Raw genomic sequence first — 19,159 nt, forward strand, 5'->3', positions numbered from 1 at the left:
AACTCTGGCTAATGCAGCCGATGAAGATCTAAGCTGCCTGGAAGGCTTATAGGAGGAAGCTAGTGACCTTAGCAGGGAAGGGCCTCTGTTATGTAGAGCCCTGTGGACACAGCATAGAGCTTTGAACTTTATTCGCTGTTCTACAGGGAGCTAGTGGAGAGAGGAGTTAGCCACCTTGGCAGATAAACGTTTAGGTATGTTCAAGAGAAGCCACGCAGAGGCATTCTGAACCACCTGAAGTCTTCTGATCATGTACTTAGGGGAACTAAAGTAAGCGCATTGCCATGGTCAAGCCGAGAGATAATAAGGGCCTGGACTATGAGTCTTTTGGCTGCAAATGTAAGAAATCTGAAGACTTTCCTCTAGACTCTAATCAGACTGAAGCACATTGCAAAGATCCTTTTTGCTTGGTGGTCCATGGTGAGCCGCGGGTCCAGCCTGACTCCTAGGCTCTTAATATTTTCTTAAGAGGGAGGCAGATTCCTTAAGGAGTCCGGGGATAGAAGGTTGAAGCCCCAAACGGGGGTGATACCCCAATAGCATTACTTCTGTTTTGTCTTCATTTAGCCTGACTTTGCAGTTGGACATCATCTGGTCACTGCTTGCAGACAAGGGGTAAGTGATGAGTGGTCAGTGCTGGAATTGATGGAGAATGAGACCACCAAATGAGTGTCATCTGCGTACAACACCAGAGAGAGACGTAAGGTTTTACGATCTCTGCCAGTGGGTACATAGAGAGATTGAACAATGTGGGGTTGAGGGAGGAACCCTGAGGGACCCCACAGTTGATCGAGATGCAGTTAGAGTAAGGACTGGTCCGAGACCTGAAAGCTTCTCCCCTCCACAAAGGAAAAGAGCCATTTCAGGAGCTGCCTGTGATTCCAACCTCCACCATTCTCAGAATCAGCGTGCCATGGTCTACTGTGTCAAAGGCTGCGCTAAGGTCAAGAAGGATCATGGCAGCTGCACCACCCTGATCAAGGCGTCTTCTGGCCTCTTCATGACCGCAAGCAGTGCAGTTTCTGTACTGTGTAGAGGCCTGAAGCCCATTTGAGTGGGGTGGAGGATATCATTGTCCTCAAGAAAGCCTGAGAGTTGGCCATTAACATGCTTTTCAGTTATTTTGGACACAGTTGGCAGCAGGGAGATAGGCCTATAGTATTTAGAAGGGCTGAATCAAGGTGTGGCTTTTTAAGCAATGGCTTAATTATGGCATGCTTCCACTGATCTGGGGCAAAACACTAATTGAGAGAGGAGTTAGGAAGGTTGGTGAGAACCGGTACTATAACAGAGTATAGGCCAGAACATGAGGGGGAGCTGGGTCTAGTGAAGAGCCTGACTTCAGTGAAGCAAGTAAATTAGAGACCAGGTCTTCAGTAAGGGAAAAGAAACCTGAGATAGTGTTGCATTGTGGAGTGTTCTGACCTACAGTATCAGGTAAGTGACGGGATTTTTCAGGAAAAGCTGAATAAATGTCTGAACTCTTTTTTGTAAGAAAAGCGTATGTTCTTGGGTGGCGTCCAAGAGCTCGCTATGTGAGTCAGGCTGGACAATCTCTTTGAGTATCTGAAACATCTCCTTAGGCAAATTTGAGGCCTGTTCAATTCTAGAGGCATAATCGGAAGCCCTAGCTGATTTGTTTTCTAAATGGAAATGTCTGATCCCTTTCCTATATTGCAACTTTAGTGAAGCATTGTATGATTTTCTCCAACTCTTCTCCAAGCACTTACATCCTCTTTTTAGGAGGTGGGGGGAAAACCAAGGAGCACCTTTATTATGTCGGCCCCCTACTTTGGTGGTGTAAGGTAGCACCATATCTAAGGCTTTGAAGATCCACCCTTTAATATCTCTGAAAAGCGAGCTGTGAGATCTGTGGGAGCTGGTTTCAGATTTTTAAGAATGTCGGTCCAGTCTCTTGCCCTGAGCTTGTGCCAGTGGCGGTAAGGTTGTCTTATGATGTGAGGCGGTCTACCGGCAATGGGGATAGGGAGGTTCAACGTAATTAGGGAATGGTAAGACCAGACCAGGGAGCGGGGAGGCATGGAAGTTAGGCCAGCTCCATTACTAAAGACCAGATCAATAGTGTGGCCCTTAGCATGTGTGGGACCGCTAATCAGTTGGACCAGATCCAGAGCCGCCAGATCAAGGAGAAGGCCTTTAGCAGCTGAGTTGCCTGTGTCCTCTACATGAATATTGAAATCCCCAAATAAACTTTACTAGGGACGTACTAGTATATCAAATATGCCAATCATGGGAAAGCCAATTACACATACAGTTTATACAGAGAGGACTTGCACCTTAGCACTGGTCAGCTGTGGTAAAGTTCCCAGAGTACCAAACCAGCAAAAACAAAGTCCAGCACACAGTCACAACATAGGAAGCAGAGACAAAAAGATAGGGGAGACCATACCAAGGATGCCAGGTCTAGCAACATTATTTTAAAATGTGACCTTTCTATGACAGTGAACCACTTGTTTCTCACTTTAAAGAAACTAATCGCACTAACCCTTTCTATCCTCGGTGGTGGTCAGCTAGGTAAAATCTAGTGGTAGAGGTGGTGATTCAGAAACAAATGGTATATGATTGATTCCAGTTTAATTAATCATGTTTTTTCTGCTGTTGATTATGCTTCCATTTTCTTGCGATAATGGCATTACTCCTAGTCCTACTCCCTCGCCTTTCTTTTAGACCAATGAGGCCTCCCGCCTCCCCACTAGACCCTCCCTTCCCCTTTTAAACCCCTCCCCCACCCTTATCTCCTCCTGTACAAAAACCAAGCCCAAGCAGCAACTCGGACAGTCCGTACCGGGAGGGCGGGAGGGAACAGAAAGGAAGGCGAGGGAGTAGGACTAGGAGTAATGCCATTATCGCAAGAAAATGGAAGCATTACCTCCCGTCCCTCCCTCGCCTTCCTTTTAGACCAATGAGACATAGAAAGAAAAACACAGGAGACGGACACTGAGTTGCAAGAACTTTATTAATATCCTGCACCAAGGCCACCAAAAAACCCTACCCCTATTACCTCATAGAGGATAAGACTCGGTGACCTAATACCGACTTCAAACTACCCTAGTCCGACAGTCTATAATGACGCACAAACGTCGAAGGAGAAGCCCAAGTGGCGGCCCTGCAAATTTTCACCACGGAAGTCCCCTGAAGCTCCGCCACCGTAGCTGCCATACCCCTGGTAGACCGACCCTGAATCCCTTGAGGAGGAACCACCCCTTTCAAGGAATAGGCCAACAGAATCAATGATCTCACCCACCGACTCAAGGAAGCCGTGGAAGGCTTCTCACCTTTACGCACCGGACCGAAATTAACAAAAAGCGAATCCCCCTTATGAAAAGGAGCCACCACCCGCATGTACTCCAACAAAGCCCTACGTACATCCAACGAATGCAAACGGACCTCTTCCCTTGAGGAGGGATTTGGACAAAATGAAGGAAGGATGACCTCCTGGCGAGCATGGAACGAAGAATTGACTTTCGGAATAAATGAAGGGACCGGAACCAGAACCACCCGATCTTGAAAAACCTTACAAAAAGGAAAGGAACAGGCCAAGGCCCCCAATTCCCCTAAACGACGAGCCGAAGTAATGGCTACCAAAAACAACGTCTTCAAGGACAGATGGCGCAAATCACAGTCCCCCAATAGTTCAAAAGGGGCATCCGTCAAAACATCCAAAACCAAAGAAAGATCCCATGAAGGAAAAGAACGTACAGGTCAAGGAAACAAATTAATAAGACCTTGAAAAAATCTAGGCATCAAGCGCCCTTTTTCCTGAAGATTACGCCACGGACCTCTAAATGCCTGAATAGCCGCCCACTGTACCCGTAGAGATGCCACCGACAACCCCAATTGTGCACCGTCCTGCAGGAACTGCATCACCTCAAAGATAGACGTGCAGGTAGGATCCAACTCAAGCACGAAGAAGAAAAAACCTTCCACTGTCTACCATAGGAAAGTAAAGTGGAACGCCGCCTGGAAGCCGGTAAGGTAGAACTCAAAGCTACAGGTACCCCCAGACCCGTCAAGCCCCGTCGTTCAACTTCCAGGCCGTCAAGTGCAACCTCCTCAACGACCCCAACGGGAGGCAGGGAAACTCCAGGGGAGATGGACAAAGAGGCAGAGGCCACATCCTCCCGTCTGCCATCAGCCTCAACAACGGGAACCAATTCGCCCGTGGCCAAAGTGGCGCAATCAGGATAACCCTGGACCCCAGATCCCTCACCCGCAACAGAAAAGACCTGAGTAGTTGAAACGGTGGGAACGCATACAAAAGGCCCCTCGGCCAAGGACATGATCCACCTCCCAGGCCTGGGGACACCGAAACCGGGAGCAGAAGCGATCCAACTTCGCATTTTCTGCGGACGCAAACACATCCAGCACTGGAAGCCCCCAAAGCCGAACCAGATGCAGAAACAGAGACTTCCGGAGGGAGAAAAGTTGAGAGGAAGGAATCCCCCTGCTCAGCAGATCTGCCCGAACATTGACCACCCCCCGAATGTACGTAGCCCTAGGAGAAGGAACCCACTCCTGAGCCCACACAAAAATCTTCCTGGCTAGACTGAACAGAGCCCTTGACCTGGTCCCCCCTTGCCGGTTGACATAAGCCTTGGCCACTAAGTTGTCCGTCCGAACAAGAACCGCCGCCCCCCTCAGGGACACCTGGAAATGGACCAGAGCCAGTAAGACAGCTCTCAATTCGCGCCAATTTGACGACCGACTCGCCTCCAGAAGGGACCAGAACCCCTGAATCTGAGCCGACCCCATCCACGCACCCCAACCGGAGAGGCTGGCATCCTTAGTCACCACCACGGGTCTCAGAGGTGACAAAGAAACCCCTTCCCGAAGATGATCTGCAGCCAACCACCATTGCAACTCCCTGCGAATCAATCCGGACCCCGGAACCCTGTCCCTCAGAGAACCGGACCCTGGAGCCCACCTTCTCAAGAACCATGTCATCAAGCACAGGAGATGGAAACGTGCCCAAGGAACCAGAAATATCACAGACGCCAAATGACCCTGTAGACGTAACCATAGAAGAGCACAGGGTGCAGACCGTAACACTACCTTCCTTACCAAGGACTGGAGTACACCTAACCTCTTTTCTGACACCGTCACCAAGCCTAGAAGAGTCTGAAACCGAGCCCCCAGAAAAACCAGATCCTGGGACGGAACTAAATCTGATTTCTCCCAGTTGATTAAAAACCTGTGGTTTTGCAGGACCACCAGAACTTGGGCCTCCTGCCTCTGCAACAGGACCCGTGACTGGGCATGAATCAAGATGTCATCCAGATATGGATGAATAAACACCCCCTCTGAATGTAGCAAAGCCACCAGGGGGGCCAGCACCTTTGTAAAAATTCGAGGAGAAGATTTGAGACCGAAAGGTAGAACGCAAAACTGATAGTGTTCCTGATCCACAGCAAACCTCAGGAACCTCTGAGAAGACCTTGCCACAGGCACGTGCAGGTAAGCATCCTGCAGATCCAGCGACACTAGAAAGTCCCCTTGCCTGACCAATGGAAAGATAGTCTGAATAGACAGCATGCGGAAATGCACCGTCCTGATCCAAGCATTCACCTCCTTCAGATTGAGCACCGGTCGAAATCCCCCTGAAACTTTCTGAACAAGAAACAAGACCGAATAAGTGCCCTGACCCCGTTCGTCCAGCGGAACGCGGGAAATGGCCCCCTTGACCAGCAAGTCCTGTACTCCATCCAATAATGCTCTTCTCCGTGACCCCCCTGAAGGCAGAGGGGTGAGGCGTACCCCTGAATCTGGAGGTACCACCACAAAATCGATGACATAACCATTGGCCACAATGTCTAGCACCCAACGATCGTTGACACTCTCCTCCCAAGCTGAAAGAAAGTGACTCAGCCTTCTCCCAACCAGCCCTATGCCAGGCCCACAGTGATTGTCAGGACCCCTTCTTGAACCCACCCCGGTTCGCAGGAGCAGACTTCTTAGGAGAAAAACGCGGCTGAAAACGCCACCTCCTAAATGAAAAGGATTTGGCATCCATTTTAGGAGAAGATCGGGAATGTTTCTTCCACCCTTTACCCGAAGTAGATCCCCCTTTATAAGGCAAGGCATGCTTCCGTTCCTTAAATGCTTTTGAAAGCATGGATGGCAATTGATCTCCAAACAAGCTACGCCCTTCAAACGGCAGTCTCAGCAAGGCCGCCTTTTCCCCTGGGTCAGCTTTCCAGGAACTTAACCAGAGGGACCTACGTGCCCCAATCAAAGCACCCGAGGCCAGAGCCGAAGTACGGACCACATCAGAAGACACATCAGCCAACAATCTGGCCTGCTGCTCCATACCAGCCAGGAGCTCCGAACATTCCGCCTCTTCCTGAACAGCCACCGCCAGCTTATCAAAGTCCTGCACCAACGACTGGGGCGCATAAGCAGAATGTATACCCGCCCTTAGCGCCAGATTCTCAGCTGCAAAAGCTCTTTTAAGACCTGAATTCACTTTACGGTCCGTGGCATCCGTAGGCACACAATCCTCCGGATTGACTGCCGTTTTGCCAATCAGAGTAGCTAAAATTGAATCCAGGCGGACCGAAGGAGGCAATACCTCCTCACCCTCAAGTAAATACAGTTTCTGCAGGAATCGTGGAACTTGATCCTTATCCACATCCTTCCATTCGCGAAACACCATATCCTTCACAGGTCCCTGAAAAGGCATGGCAATCTTAGAAGGCGTCTGATATTGTGGAAATAAGTGAGAATCCGAGTTAGAAGGTTGAAACACTGGGAAACCCAAATTGTCCCGAACATGTGTCATCACCTCCCACATTTCTTCTCTGGATACCTATTTACCCCCAGAGGACGTAGATTGGGCCTCATCACCCTCACTATCTGAGGAGGACTTCCTTGCAGATGCCGATGTATGGGCAATTTTAGACTGACCAGGCCTGGCCTTCCCTGCTTGAAGAGCCCTGGTAACAGCCACCTCAATCATCTCCTGCACCTCCTCCCTGGACATGAGGGGAGTACCCCTACCCTCCTGTAACTGGGAGCCCCCAGGAGTGGAAACGCCAGCAGCACCCTCCTCCTCAGAGGAGGAAGAAGAGACAATCCTACGTCTCTTAGCCGGAACCTTAGGCATGCTAATAATCCAAAATACACTGCCCTTCACCTAAAATCATTCCCCATATATAGCGACCTGGACCTCCCCCAACAGGAATCCACCAATCCCTAGAAAGGTCAAAAACTAACTGCAAAGATCATAAAACTGCAGGCAGAACGCCCGTCCTACCTTCAGACAATCCAAAAGCTGCACTCCCGCATTTCCCCATGGCGCGGAAAATCGGAAGCCGACGCCCCAGCCACCAAGGGCCGGCTGACCCTGTCAGCCGGCCCTCAGAATGCGCCTCCTGAGCAGCCCGGCTGCTCGTCAAAGTCGCCTCCAGGCTGTAGCACTCCTCGCGGAGCTCCGCGTCCCGAGGAGTGCCTCCATCGATGACCCCCAGGTGCCGCCGTGCAGGTAAGGAGAAAGAAAAACGTCTAGCGTGGGCTAGACAAAAGAACAGGAGGAGATAAGGTTGGGGGGGGTTTAAAAGGGGAAGGCAGGGTCTAGGGGGGAGGCGGGAGGCCTCATTGGTCTAAAAGGAAGGCGAGGGAGTGGGACGGGAGGTTATGTAGGTTATTTGTTGTAAAAGGTGGATATTCGTTTTACATCAATTTTCAGATCCTCCATCTTTTGCAGTTAGAAAGCAAAACACCTTTCCTTCAGCAATAACATTGTTCCACCAGGATGTTGACTTTGAAAGTTATTATAGAAACTATGGAGGAGGAAGTCCTCATTCTAGATGTGAGGTGTGCCTGAACTCCCACACAATCAAACTGATTCTTGTGTTTAAGCGTAAACACTAGTTTCCTCAAGAATCCCAAGCTTTCTGCTGATATTAACAGGAATACCAAAAACATAACAGTTAAAAAAATGACTAATTACCGTAACCGATTTAGATGAAAATACACAAGTTTAAATGTTAAAATAAAAATAAAATGGAAGGAATCTAATGAAAAAATCAGGTCATATTAAACAAGCACTGGCAAACGGAATAGGTCTTGCCAATGGGAGAGCTATTGGCTTTGTTAATGTTTTTTTGTTATGTTGTACAGCAGCGCAATTGCAAGTCATTGTTTGGAATCCTAGTAGATCTTCACAGCCTTTGTTTTTTGAGAAATTAACTCTGATTTCTTTATAGCTATAATAATCAAGAACTCAAATTCATAGTGATATGAATTTGCAAGCAAAGTTGATTTGTAGATAGCACATTTGCCGTTTAAACTGATGGTCTTAAAAAGGCATGCTCACACTGTTAACTCTGAAACTGGGCTTTTCTGTAAGAAACAAAAATGTTTCTTGTCTAATATATTGGACATGACCTAATGTTTATGCTGGTATATTCAGGAGGAGAGTGGTCAGATCTAACAGCATGCTGGCCTTTTGGAGCTGATGTGGGTAGTCGTCATACGTCTGCCACTTTACGGTTCCGTCCTCATGTATCTCCACTGACAAGGATGAAAGACAGGGGTCAACATAAGTAAAGATGAAACAACCATGCCCACCCATCGCTGCCCTACTCTAGTGAGTGTGTCAGGTGGTCTAGACACAGGTAATGAGCAGCAGAGCTGTCTGTCAAGCAAACAAAACACACCAAGATTAGATGCCTTGCTCCTCAAGCATGCACTAAGGCATTTTTAGCAAAAAAGCTTGAGAGCTTTGCGCCCATTGTAGCTATCTGTAGCCTGAGGTTGCAAGGAAAACTCCCCCTCTCATCCTTAAAATCAATGAAATTAGTACACGGGAGTTGTGTAATTGTTACGTATGTTATCCCAGTGCTGAGACACCCAGGATGTTATTACTGTTGGAACCCATGAGCTAGTTTTGTTTCCAAACAGGAGCTGTAGAGCTCAGACCTGGATAATGCCCAGAACATTGGACACTGATAGATTGATGGAGGAAGTGGGAGCCTGGTAGAGGGAGGGTTACCTACTGAGGTCGCAAGTCAGTAAGGAGGAGAGCGCTGTGACATCATTGGAGTGCACAGCTGACAAAAGGCCTCAGATCATGAGTGACACCTCTGGCCAGTCCTCGGTTTGCACCCCACAGCAATCTGTATGCTGGAGCTTTTAAACTCATACCTGTAGTGCCGAAAACAAAACTGTCCAGCACCAGGAAATTCTGCCGTCTAATTTGTTTCCTCCCTCAAGCGCTATGCAACCCAATGACAACTTTAGAGCCATAAGCAAAGATGTGTTCAAAAGAAGCACAAATTGCATATATGATATGCTGCAGCATAAACTTCCTCATGTGTAGCATGCCCATGTGCAGGTTGTGAGAGCTTCATTTTGTGGGGTCAATGAAGAGGACACAGGGAAGCAAACTGAGTTGCAGTGCAAGAAAAGGCCATGGGCATGCCATGCAATGGAGCATCTTCCGGATTCATACACTGATGGGACATAGACTATATGAGCTGCAGCGGCAAGGAAGAATGGAGGTGGGTGTGACGGGCAACAACACAGCATTGATGAAAGTTCAAGAAAAGGGAGGGAGGGATATGAGCAGGGGAGAAATACTCAAAAGAGCCCTCTGTTCTTAAAAAATATAATGATTTACTTTCTCAAATGCGAAAGAGTCCCTTGGGGACCCCTTCCCCTTTGCCAATGGGGTACCACCTGTTTTATACTGGTGGTGAAGTATACTGTTTTACAACCATAATTCAGTGGCAAAACATTAATACATTCCATACCCGTTAAGTATTTGGAAGGGACGCCATAAACATGCCCCTTCCAAATACAGAATTGCAAATGCAAAATGCAATTTGGTAAAAAAACAACTGAATCTCATTTTGTACATTTGAAAAGGCATTTTTCCAGTCACAATCAGATCGATTCTGCTTATCAGGTCGTTTGAGACTGGATAAATGCTTTGTTAATTAGGCCCTAAATTCCTTAGTCCTGAGAGCTGCTATTCCTACTCCTGTTTTCATAGTGGAACAGTTGCACACTCTCCAGTTCTTCTCCTGATAATTCAGATTTCTTCAATTAAGTGCCTTCTCTTCTTTTCTTCCACAATATTCTAACTTGTGAGTGATGAGAGGCTTACTTAAAATAAGAATTCACTAGTGGCTGATGAATTACCCCAATCTTATTAAAGGATAACTCTCACTCTATCTCTTTGCCCATTTTTCTTTGTACTTCCAGTATACTGTAGTAGAATCAATCCCATGAAGCGATATGTCTTCATTTTCCAAAACAAATATGGAGAAGCTTTGCTAGGACCTTTTGTTTGGCCTCCTCCTGCCACTCCGCGCCTGCCCATTCAAGCCCTCATCTGATCAATACAAAGAAATCACCACTTCTAAGGACTTTTCTCTGATTTCTCCTTTGGAGTAATGTGCCTGAGAAACGATCTTCAAACCAAGGCCGGATCTTGTTTCTCCTTAACATCCTAATGCTGCAACAGTAGACACAACAGCCTGGGTGGAAGCCTCCCTCTGTGAGGTGTTACAATTCTGCAACTGGTAGATTAGAGGATTGGTATATACCCATCTTTACTCCAACTCGGTGTTCAAAAGACCCCCTTCTGCTAACATTTTGTTACCATATATAAGATAGGTTAAACTGTTAGCCTCTTTGTGAGCCCGTCCTTAAATTAGTTTACTACAAATTCTGACAAGAGCTTTACAAACCATTATGCAAATATCAGCTGTCACCCCTTTATCTGTATATGGGGTAGGCAATTCTACCTCAGAGCTCATAATTAAGTGGGCCACTCATGCCTCCTCGCACCGCTCCAAACTGGCAAGAAGAATCTGATTTAAAGGGGTGTGGCTAAGTGCCAAGCAAGATCACTGCATAGTCGAGCGGCTCCGCAAACGGCAGATTAATGCATTGAAATCTGTCCAAAATTCTGGACCAGAGTCTGGGGAACGCAGCCTGACGGGGGCTGGAAGGACCCAAGACCTGAATGGCCAAGATTTGAAGGGCGCAGAATGCCGGGGTGGTGCGGCCCGCAGCCTGGAAGGTGAGCGGAACAAAATGGCGGGCAGACGCATCACAGGCTGCTCGGGCCAGGGAAATGAACGGCTAGGCCCCAGAGAGGAGGATTGCACGCTAAACAGTTAAAAGTGAGCGCCGGAGTGAGTGGGAGAAGGTGGAGGGAGCGGCCGATGCCCCCAGGCCAAGAGCGGCACCGGTCGTTTGGGACATGTGGAGAAGACCCTGAGAAGACACAAGTGGCGGGGCCTATGAGTCCTCCACGGTGCCCTAGAGCCCGCGGCGTGCAAGGAAGAGCATCGCGGGAGAAGGTGAATGCCGGGGAAGAAGGAAATATGGGCAGGAGATCTGCTGGGTGGCAGCGCACCCCCGGGGGCAGCATGTACAAAGGCGAAGAGTGACTGGGAAGGGGGCAGAGGCACGAACAGCTGGTGGCTGGAGGAGTGTACGGCCTGGTCCCCAGAGCAAGCAAACCAGGTAGAAAGACAGGAGAGGCTGCAGTGGCACAGAGGCGCAGAGCGATGAAAAGAGCAGGGAGGGCAGGAATGACATCTGGCACACCGGGACCATAGTGGCGCTGGACAAGTGAGGCCCGAGGAGCGGGTCCTGAGAGGCTCGATCAGAGGGACCCCAGGAGGGAGCGGAGATGCCCATAGCACCCTTGAAGCCTCCAGGGTGTGGGACAGCACTCCACAGGGGAAGAAAGGCCCGGCTGAAACAAGTCCGGAGGGTCGGCGACGGACAGGGCAGATGGGCGCTCCCGATCGCGGGTGACGAGGTAGCGGTGGCACCCCCCAGAAAGGGCCCTGACAGGGACAACCGGAGGAGCAGTGGCGAGAGCTGGAACCTGGACCTGAGACAATCTGAGAGGCTAGGGCTGGGAATAGAGGTTGCTGAACGGCAATGTACAGAATTGTTTGTAGAAGATCTTATCCTGAATATTCTGGGCCCCAAACAACTGTCTAATTACTTCACTATTGAAAGAGCACTTAGGGTACCGGCTCGGCCGCCTGTAGTGGGAGCTCACCCCAGAACAATAATCACCTGAGTGTTTAATTTCAGGATCTGGGCTGCAATTCTTCAGACGGCCTGCATGAGGGGTGATCTGAAATGGGAAAATGTAACCATTAGTTTCTTCCCGGACTTCAGCCTTCAGGTCCAGAGACAGAAATGTCACTGCGAGAAGGTGAAAAGGGCCCTTCGGGCGAAGGACATAAAATACATGATGATATTTCCGGGCTGTCCAAAGATAGTGCTGGATGGCAGGTCCTGGCTCTTCCAGTCCCCAGAGGAGGCCTGGGACTGGCTGGAGGGCTGGCGCATGGCGGACTGGCGTGGCACTGGAGCCCGGGAGTGGTAAAAGAGGCTGGGGGAGAGTGGGGCCCAGCAGCAGGCCCCAACGAGTGTCACTCGGACAGGTGGAAATCAGGAAAAGAACCCAACCTCAGGTGAAAGGCAGATGAGCCGATCCCCACCCACCCCAGGGTGGGGGAGTTTGAATCGTGACCGGCTGGGGTTGGACCAAGCAGTGGGGGGGAGAGACTACCTGAGACTAGGGCTGGAGCCGGAGCAACAGCCCGGGAGCTTGTGGCGAGACTAGAGCTGTGACCCTCCGACAGTCTGGTCGAACATTAATGATCATGCAGGGACAGAGGAGATCCGAGAACTCAAGGCGGACCATTTTCTACGGATTGCTTAGCACACCCACAAGTTAGTTGGAAAGTTATGGGGCGACAGGTGCTCTGCCAGTTTGAGAGACAGGTATTTGGGGTCCCGCAGGGCAGCGGTGGACAGTTGTGGGAGCTGTGTTCAGTTGGGGCAGTTACTGAGTTTGAATGTTCGAAGCGTGCATGCAAAATTGGGGACTGGTGAAATGGAATACCCAAACGGAATCCAATCGTACCCATGGGGGTTGGGAACCTGGGGAAGGTGCAGCAAAGTGGTCAACCTAGACACTCACAGTGGCTACCAGATCACATTGGGCATCTTGTTCTGGAATGTGAATGGGCTGATGAATAAGATCAAGAGGACAATAGTTTTACAGTACCTCAGACGAATGGCACCAGAGGTCGTCCTCCTTAATGAGACAGAGGGAATAATTCCTTCTTAGAGGGAATAATTACTAGGTCCTAGACAGAGTTGGTTGTACTCTAGTGTCCCATGTGGGATACTCGTTCTATGCCAGAGGGACAGGTATTCTTCTTAAGAGGGCACTGCCATTCACAGTAGCTCACTCGTGGATGGACGACATGGGCTGATTTGTGGCAATCATGGGACAATGGGAGGGTCTCATGCTAAACATATGCTCAGTTCATATCCCCGACACCTGAACAGAGTGACCCTGCCGGAAATCGTGACCCTGCTGCTAGAGTTACCGACTGGGGTCCTTATTATGGGGGGGATACATGAATGCGATGTGTGACCTCGAGGCAGACAGACGGACTACATGTCCCGCCCCAGGTCAGGGGGGCCACTGTGGTCGTTTGTAGAGGCAGTAGGACTGGTAGATATCTGGAGGACACTTCACCCACACAAGAGGGCGTATACATAGCAGTTTCACCAGATAGACCACATATACACACACAATATACATGCTGGACACTTTGGAGAGGCCCGGCATGGGGCACGGGGGATCTCTGATCACTCGCCAGTGGTGCCAACACTGAAGGGACCAGGACAAGGATATGTACTCGCACCCAGACTCAATATATGGTATCTGAAAGATCAAGACATCAGGGAGAGGTTGAGGAAAGGGGCTGACCTCTACTTCAAGGAAAACATAGAGTCAGCAGCCTCAAGTTGTGTGTTATGGGAGGCCTTTAAGGCAGTCCTCCGCAGAGAGGCTAAGGCATTGATTGGGGGTAAGGAAAAGGAGAGCACGTTACAAATCAAGGGCTGGAGAGGGAGGTAAGAGTGCTAGAGGCCCAGCTGCCTGAGGATAGCTAGGAGGAGCTCCTCCGTGAACTACTGGCGAAGCAGGCGGAGCTGCGCGACCTGGCTGAGGACGGGGCTAGAAAATATGCCCAAGCTACTCAGAGAAGGCTATATGATATTGAAGACAAAGTAAGCAAACTATTAGAGTGATTAGACAGAAGAGATCAAAAACAGAGGGGAGTATGTGAGATAGTGGATGACTTGGGAGTGACATGAAGGTCGAGCCCAGAAATAGCAGATGCCTTCGCATCTTACTATGAGAGATTATATACCACTAGGACACTCATGACAGATGAAGACTGTGACGACTTTCTCAAGGATGTGGCCCGTGTGTCCCTTACAGAAGAGGAGCGGGAGTCAATGGAAGGGGGATATGATGGTGGAGGAGGTAAGAAGGGCACTCGGATCTTTACAATCCAGGAAGGCGGTTGTCCCAAACGGGCTCCCAGTGGAGCTCTATAAAGGACTGAGAAGTAAAGTGGCCCCACACCTTACTGCAGTGTACCAAGAGGCACTGAAAACCCAGCAGCTGCCGGTTGATCAGAGAATTGCAGCTATCGCAGTCATATATAAGGAAGGGAAGCCAGCGACGTAGTGCGCATGTTATAGTCCTATGTCCTGGTTGAATGTGGAGGCAAAGGTATTAGCTAAGGTGCTAGCAACCCGGCTGCATACAGTGATCACCTCTATAGTCCATCCTGATCAATTGGGCTTTATGCCCTTTAGAAGCACCCGGCTTAATATCCGCCGGTTATACGGAGTACTCCACTTGACACAATCTCCGGTGGCACCCAGGCAGCCCTATTGGCTCTGGATGCCAAAATGGCATTCAACAGTCTGGACTGGGGATATATGTTTGCAACACTTCGAAAGCTGAGATATGGTGTGCGGTTTTGTGCACGGCTCAAACTGCTGTACAAGAAACCACTAGCAAGAGTGAGAGTAAATGGGACAACTTCCCACACTTCGAAGTACAGAGTGGAACAAGACAGAGATGCTCGCTTTCCCCTCTGCTCTTCACACTGGCCCTGGAGCCGCTTGCAGCCAGGATCCGCAGGACCCCTTGGTCCAGGGTATTCCAGGTGGGGGAGGGTGGGAGGGGCGCGTTTGCTTCTACGCGGATGACGTGTTACTGTGTGTCACGGATCCAGTCCTTTCCATAGACAGGCAACTACTAATCTTCTGCATCTTTGGAGACCACTCAGGGTATAATATCAACTGGGATAATTCCCTGCCTTACCCCTTAGTGGGAGGGACCCCTTGTCTACTTCCCCATACTACTATTCTAGTGGCACCCAATGATTTTAAATATCTTGGGATATATGTAACCTGAGACCCACAAGAATTCCTTCGGAAAAACTTGGCCCCATGGCTGTAAAGGTTAGAGAGGGCTGTAGAGCACTGACGGCAACTGCCGCAGACATTAATGGGTAGAGCGGCTCTGTATAAGATGATGACCTTACCCAGGCTATTGTACGTGTTTCAGAACACGCCGGAGGCGATCCCAATGGGGGTCTTTCGGAAAATTGACCTGACCCTCAGATCTCTGATATGGGCAGGAGGACTCCCACGAATAGTGCTAAGGGTGCTCCAGAGGGGGACTAATGAGGAAGGGCTCGCCATCCCAGATGCCCGGTTGTATTACTGGGCGACCCAGCTGGTGGTGATTAATGAGTGGGCCTTTGTGGAAACTACGGAACCGACCTGTAGGGTAGATACAGAAGGGATGGGTATCACAGGCTATGAGAGGGTCCTATACAGCCAGGGGGGGGGGGGGGTCCAAAATCTACGACTTATACCATGACAGTGGTGAGAGCGTGGAAAGAAGCAAATTGCTACCTGAGAGATGGGGGGAAGGAGGGATGGGGAATGGGGAGGCACTATCCGCACACACCCCACTCTGGACTGGGGATTACTTGAAGGAAGTGAGTGGCATGAAGGGGTTCTCCAGATGGAGATGGGCCTTCATAGGGATAGAACACCTGGGAGATGTATGGAGGGGTAAATTCTTGATACGCTTTGAGGATCTGTGGACAGAATTTGACATGCAAGTGGAAAGGTACAGATATCTGCGACAGGGCCATGCGCTCCGTAGGCACATCCATACGGGGGAGCAAATCAGATACATGACAATACTGGAGGACAGGGGCCTCACAGAGCCGCTGCTGGACCATCCAATCTCGACAATTTACAGGAAACTGACAAACTACTCCCCTAATCGAGTAGTTTGGGGTGGCGTGTGAAGAGGACGTAGGCTCCTTGGATGAGGATGAATGGGTGGATGCCCTGAAAAGCGCCAGGGAAATTGCAATTCAGAGCAGATTTGGACTGGTGCAGCTTTGGATTGTTCATAGGTCTTACCTCTCCCAGGTGCGGTTACATTCGATGAGACGAGCCCCGTTGTATCTGTGTGTGAGAGGGTGTAGGATGTCGGGGACATTCTACCACATTCTATCGGCCTGCCTGCGGATACAGTTGTTTTTGAGGGATGTGATGTTTGAAATGACACTAGTTATAGGAGGCATGGTCCAGATGGACCTCAGGTGGCTGCTCCTATCTATTCCTGGGGACTACACATGGACAAAATATTGTATATGGCTAAAGTTAGCGGCAGGGGTGGCCAAGAGGAATGTGGCCAGCGCATGGGGGGGCCTCTCTTTGGCCGAGAGTGGAGGACTAGGTGGCAGATATGGACTGGTGCTGTAGGTCAGAGAGGGTGGTTTACCAAAGCATGGGTTGCCCCATGAAATGGGAGAAGGTACGGGGATAGTGTAATGCCACCCAGGGCTTGTGAAGAAAAGGGGGGTGAGGGAACAAGAGGAAGGGGGAAGGCTGAAAGGGGTAGGGAGTCAGGAACATTTAACTTTGGTTAGAGGGTGGGGAGAGGACCTGGGGTAGGGTCGGTCCTGCTGTCAAAGCTCCTGAGAAGGATTGATACTCAGTTGCACCCGTTCACCAGATGTAATTTCAAGTCTCCGATGTGTAAATTGTATGTTAAGCGGTGTTTAATAAAAATAATAATAATTTTAAAAAAAGAATCTGATTTAAATGCACTTCAGGAAGTCGAGCTAACAGCTTCAGATGGTAAACTGGTTTTATGAATGGTTTTAAAAGGTGGTGAGATAATTCTATCCCTAAAAACATTCAGTGAGGAAATGGGGTGTATTAGATTTGTATTACACCACCAACTCTTCTAAAACCAGGCAGGTTTAGTTTGTCAAAACCAAGCCTGGGTAGCTGTGGCTTACAGCAGGCAGGCTTCAACAAAGTATCAAGTGTAAAGCATTTAAAGAACACAAAAACAACTGAAGAAGGAAACACGGCTCTCAGGAAATCTGAAACCAGTTTTAAAAAATAGCTTATAAATCTGTGAATTCATGGATGAAAAACCTCACTCAGAGGGTTCCAGATAGATAGATTTTCCAAGGTATGATAAATCAAAATCAAGTAATTTGACAAAATGTATTTCCGACAAAATGTATTTTCAACAAAAAGTTACATCAACGATACATGCGGTCACTTGAAAGTAGTTTGGCTGACCAACTCAGGTAGGGAGCCAGTCAAGGGGAGCAGTAAGGTCCAAAGAAACAGTTACCTTGGTCAGAAAAGCAGGTTTCAGTCCCTTTCCAAAATCGGTGTCCATCTGGCATTGACTTCTATGAAGTCGTCCTGATACAAGGAATATGGGATGCTGAAGGTGCTGAGGGGGTCAGCAAGGGTTTTTCTGGAGCCACTCCTTGGTCTATGGTCCTGGTGAGGCAATTCTGACCGCATAGTCGATGTTCCTTAAACTCCTCATTAGTCCAGCAAAAGCCATTCGCCACGGGACTGCTGGTCACCAGGCTCAACAAAACCAGTGGTTCCTTTCTTTTGACTATAACTTTCTTTCTGGGTGACGAAACTGAACTCTGATGACTTATCCGGGGCTAGCAGATTCAGATGCAACTTTTGAGCATCTGGTCTTGGTCAACTGGACTGCGCTGCAATGAGGAGCGGTGATTTGGATTTGGTTACCAACTTGCCTAGGCAGGCTTTCTCAGTGGCTGTGGCCTTGTGTTGCAAACAGGAAGTCAGTCAGCTGCTTCTGGCAGGGCTCAGGGAATGGCTTCTTCACTAGAAGGACACTACAGGCACAGCACATTTTCACTAACCCATGGAGCAGCAGGTGCAGTCCAACTTCGGTGCAGCCTCTTTGCCAGTTCCAGGGTCATCAGGACAGTCCTTTTTTGTCCCCTTCTCCATTCCAAGCGAGATCTGAGTTCTGGCTGCAAGGGATGCCCCTTTTATGCCCAGAAAGTGTCCTTCTGGAGGGTTGCAGCCACCAACCAATAGGCAACTTGGTTCCTTCTCACCTTATGACAACTTCCTAGACTGCTCTATTCTGCCCACACCTAAGCTGTTGAGACCCCTCTCTTGGTGTGTGGCGCTTGGTAGCCCACACTTGAGGTATGGTTACCGAGGGGTTACACAATTACGGTTTGTCCAGTGTTTCTCCCTTTATGCCCCTGTCCCCAGCTTTTCTACCTAGACAAAAGAGTAGCCTATCTCTTCAAAGCCTCTGTGAAGCTTGCCTTCTGGGCTAACATCCTGTCTGCTTTTATTTTAGGAGGAGGTACCACTTCCTCCAGCGGCATACTTCTATTGTTACCTGGCCTTGGAACCATTGACACTTCTTCCTAGGTGGGCAGAAGGCTGACTCGTGGCCAGCCTTGGCACATGAACACTGAAACGCTGGGCAACAGAGTGGCAACTTTCTAAACATTGCATGTGGCAGCAAGTTACATTAATTTCGACTTTGGCACCAAGTCTGGCTTAATGTAACAAGTTGTTTGAGGCCTTGAAGTACCAACTTTGATAGCCTCATGAGACGTTAACACAGTGAGTAGTCAGCCTGTAACTCTGTACTTGCCAACAACCTTGTCACCGTAAAAACAACAATTGCGGGTTTTAACTCTCCAGTTATGCAAAACATATGCTCTACATTTCCAAAATGCTGCATTCAGCCTCACGACTCAATAGGTATGCTTCAGGGGTGACTTAAATACATTTTAAAAAGGGAGTTTGGGCTTTGTCATTGATTGAAATCAAGTTAGCAGTTTTAAACTTCTCTACCAGTCTGCAGTGGCAGGCTGGGAGTCGCATTTTACCTTGCCCCCGTCAGTGTGGCACAACAAGTGGTGCAGTCCCTGACTCTCTAACTTAC

General features: G+C 49.1%; 1 protein-coding gene across 3 annotated transcripts in view; it reads left to right on the forward strand.

The window, feature by feature from the left end:
- Positions 1-19,159, forward strand: part of TECPR1 (tectonin beta-propeller repeat containing 1) — a 428,339-nt gene that overhangs the window by 70,644 nt on the left and 338,536 nt on the right. The gene's annotated exons all lie outside the window — the stretch shown is intronic.

The sequence above is a fragment of the Pleurodeles waltl genome, chromosome 10, assembly GCF_031143425.1.
Source record: "Pleurodeles waltl isolate 20211129_DDA chromosome 10, aPleWal1.hap1.20221129, whole genome shotgun sequence".
NCBI classification, from domain to species: Eukaryota; Metazoa; Chordata; class Amphibia; order Caudata; family Salamandridae; genus Pleurodeles; species Pleurodeles waltl.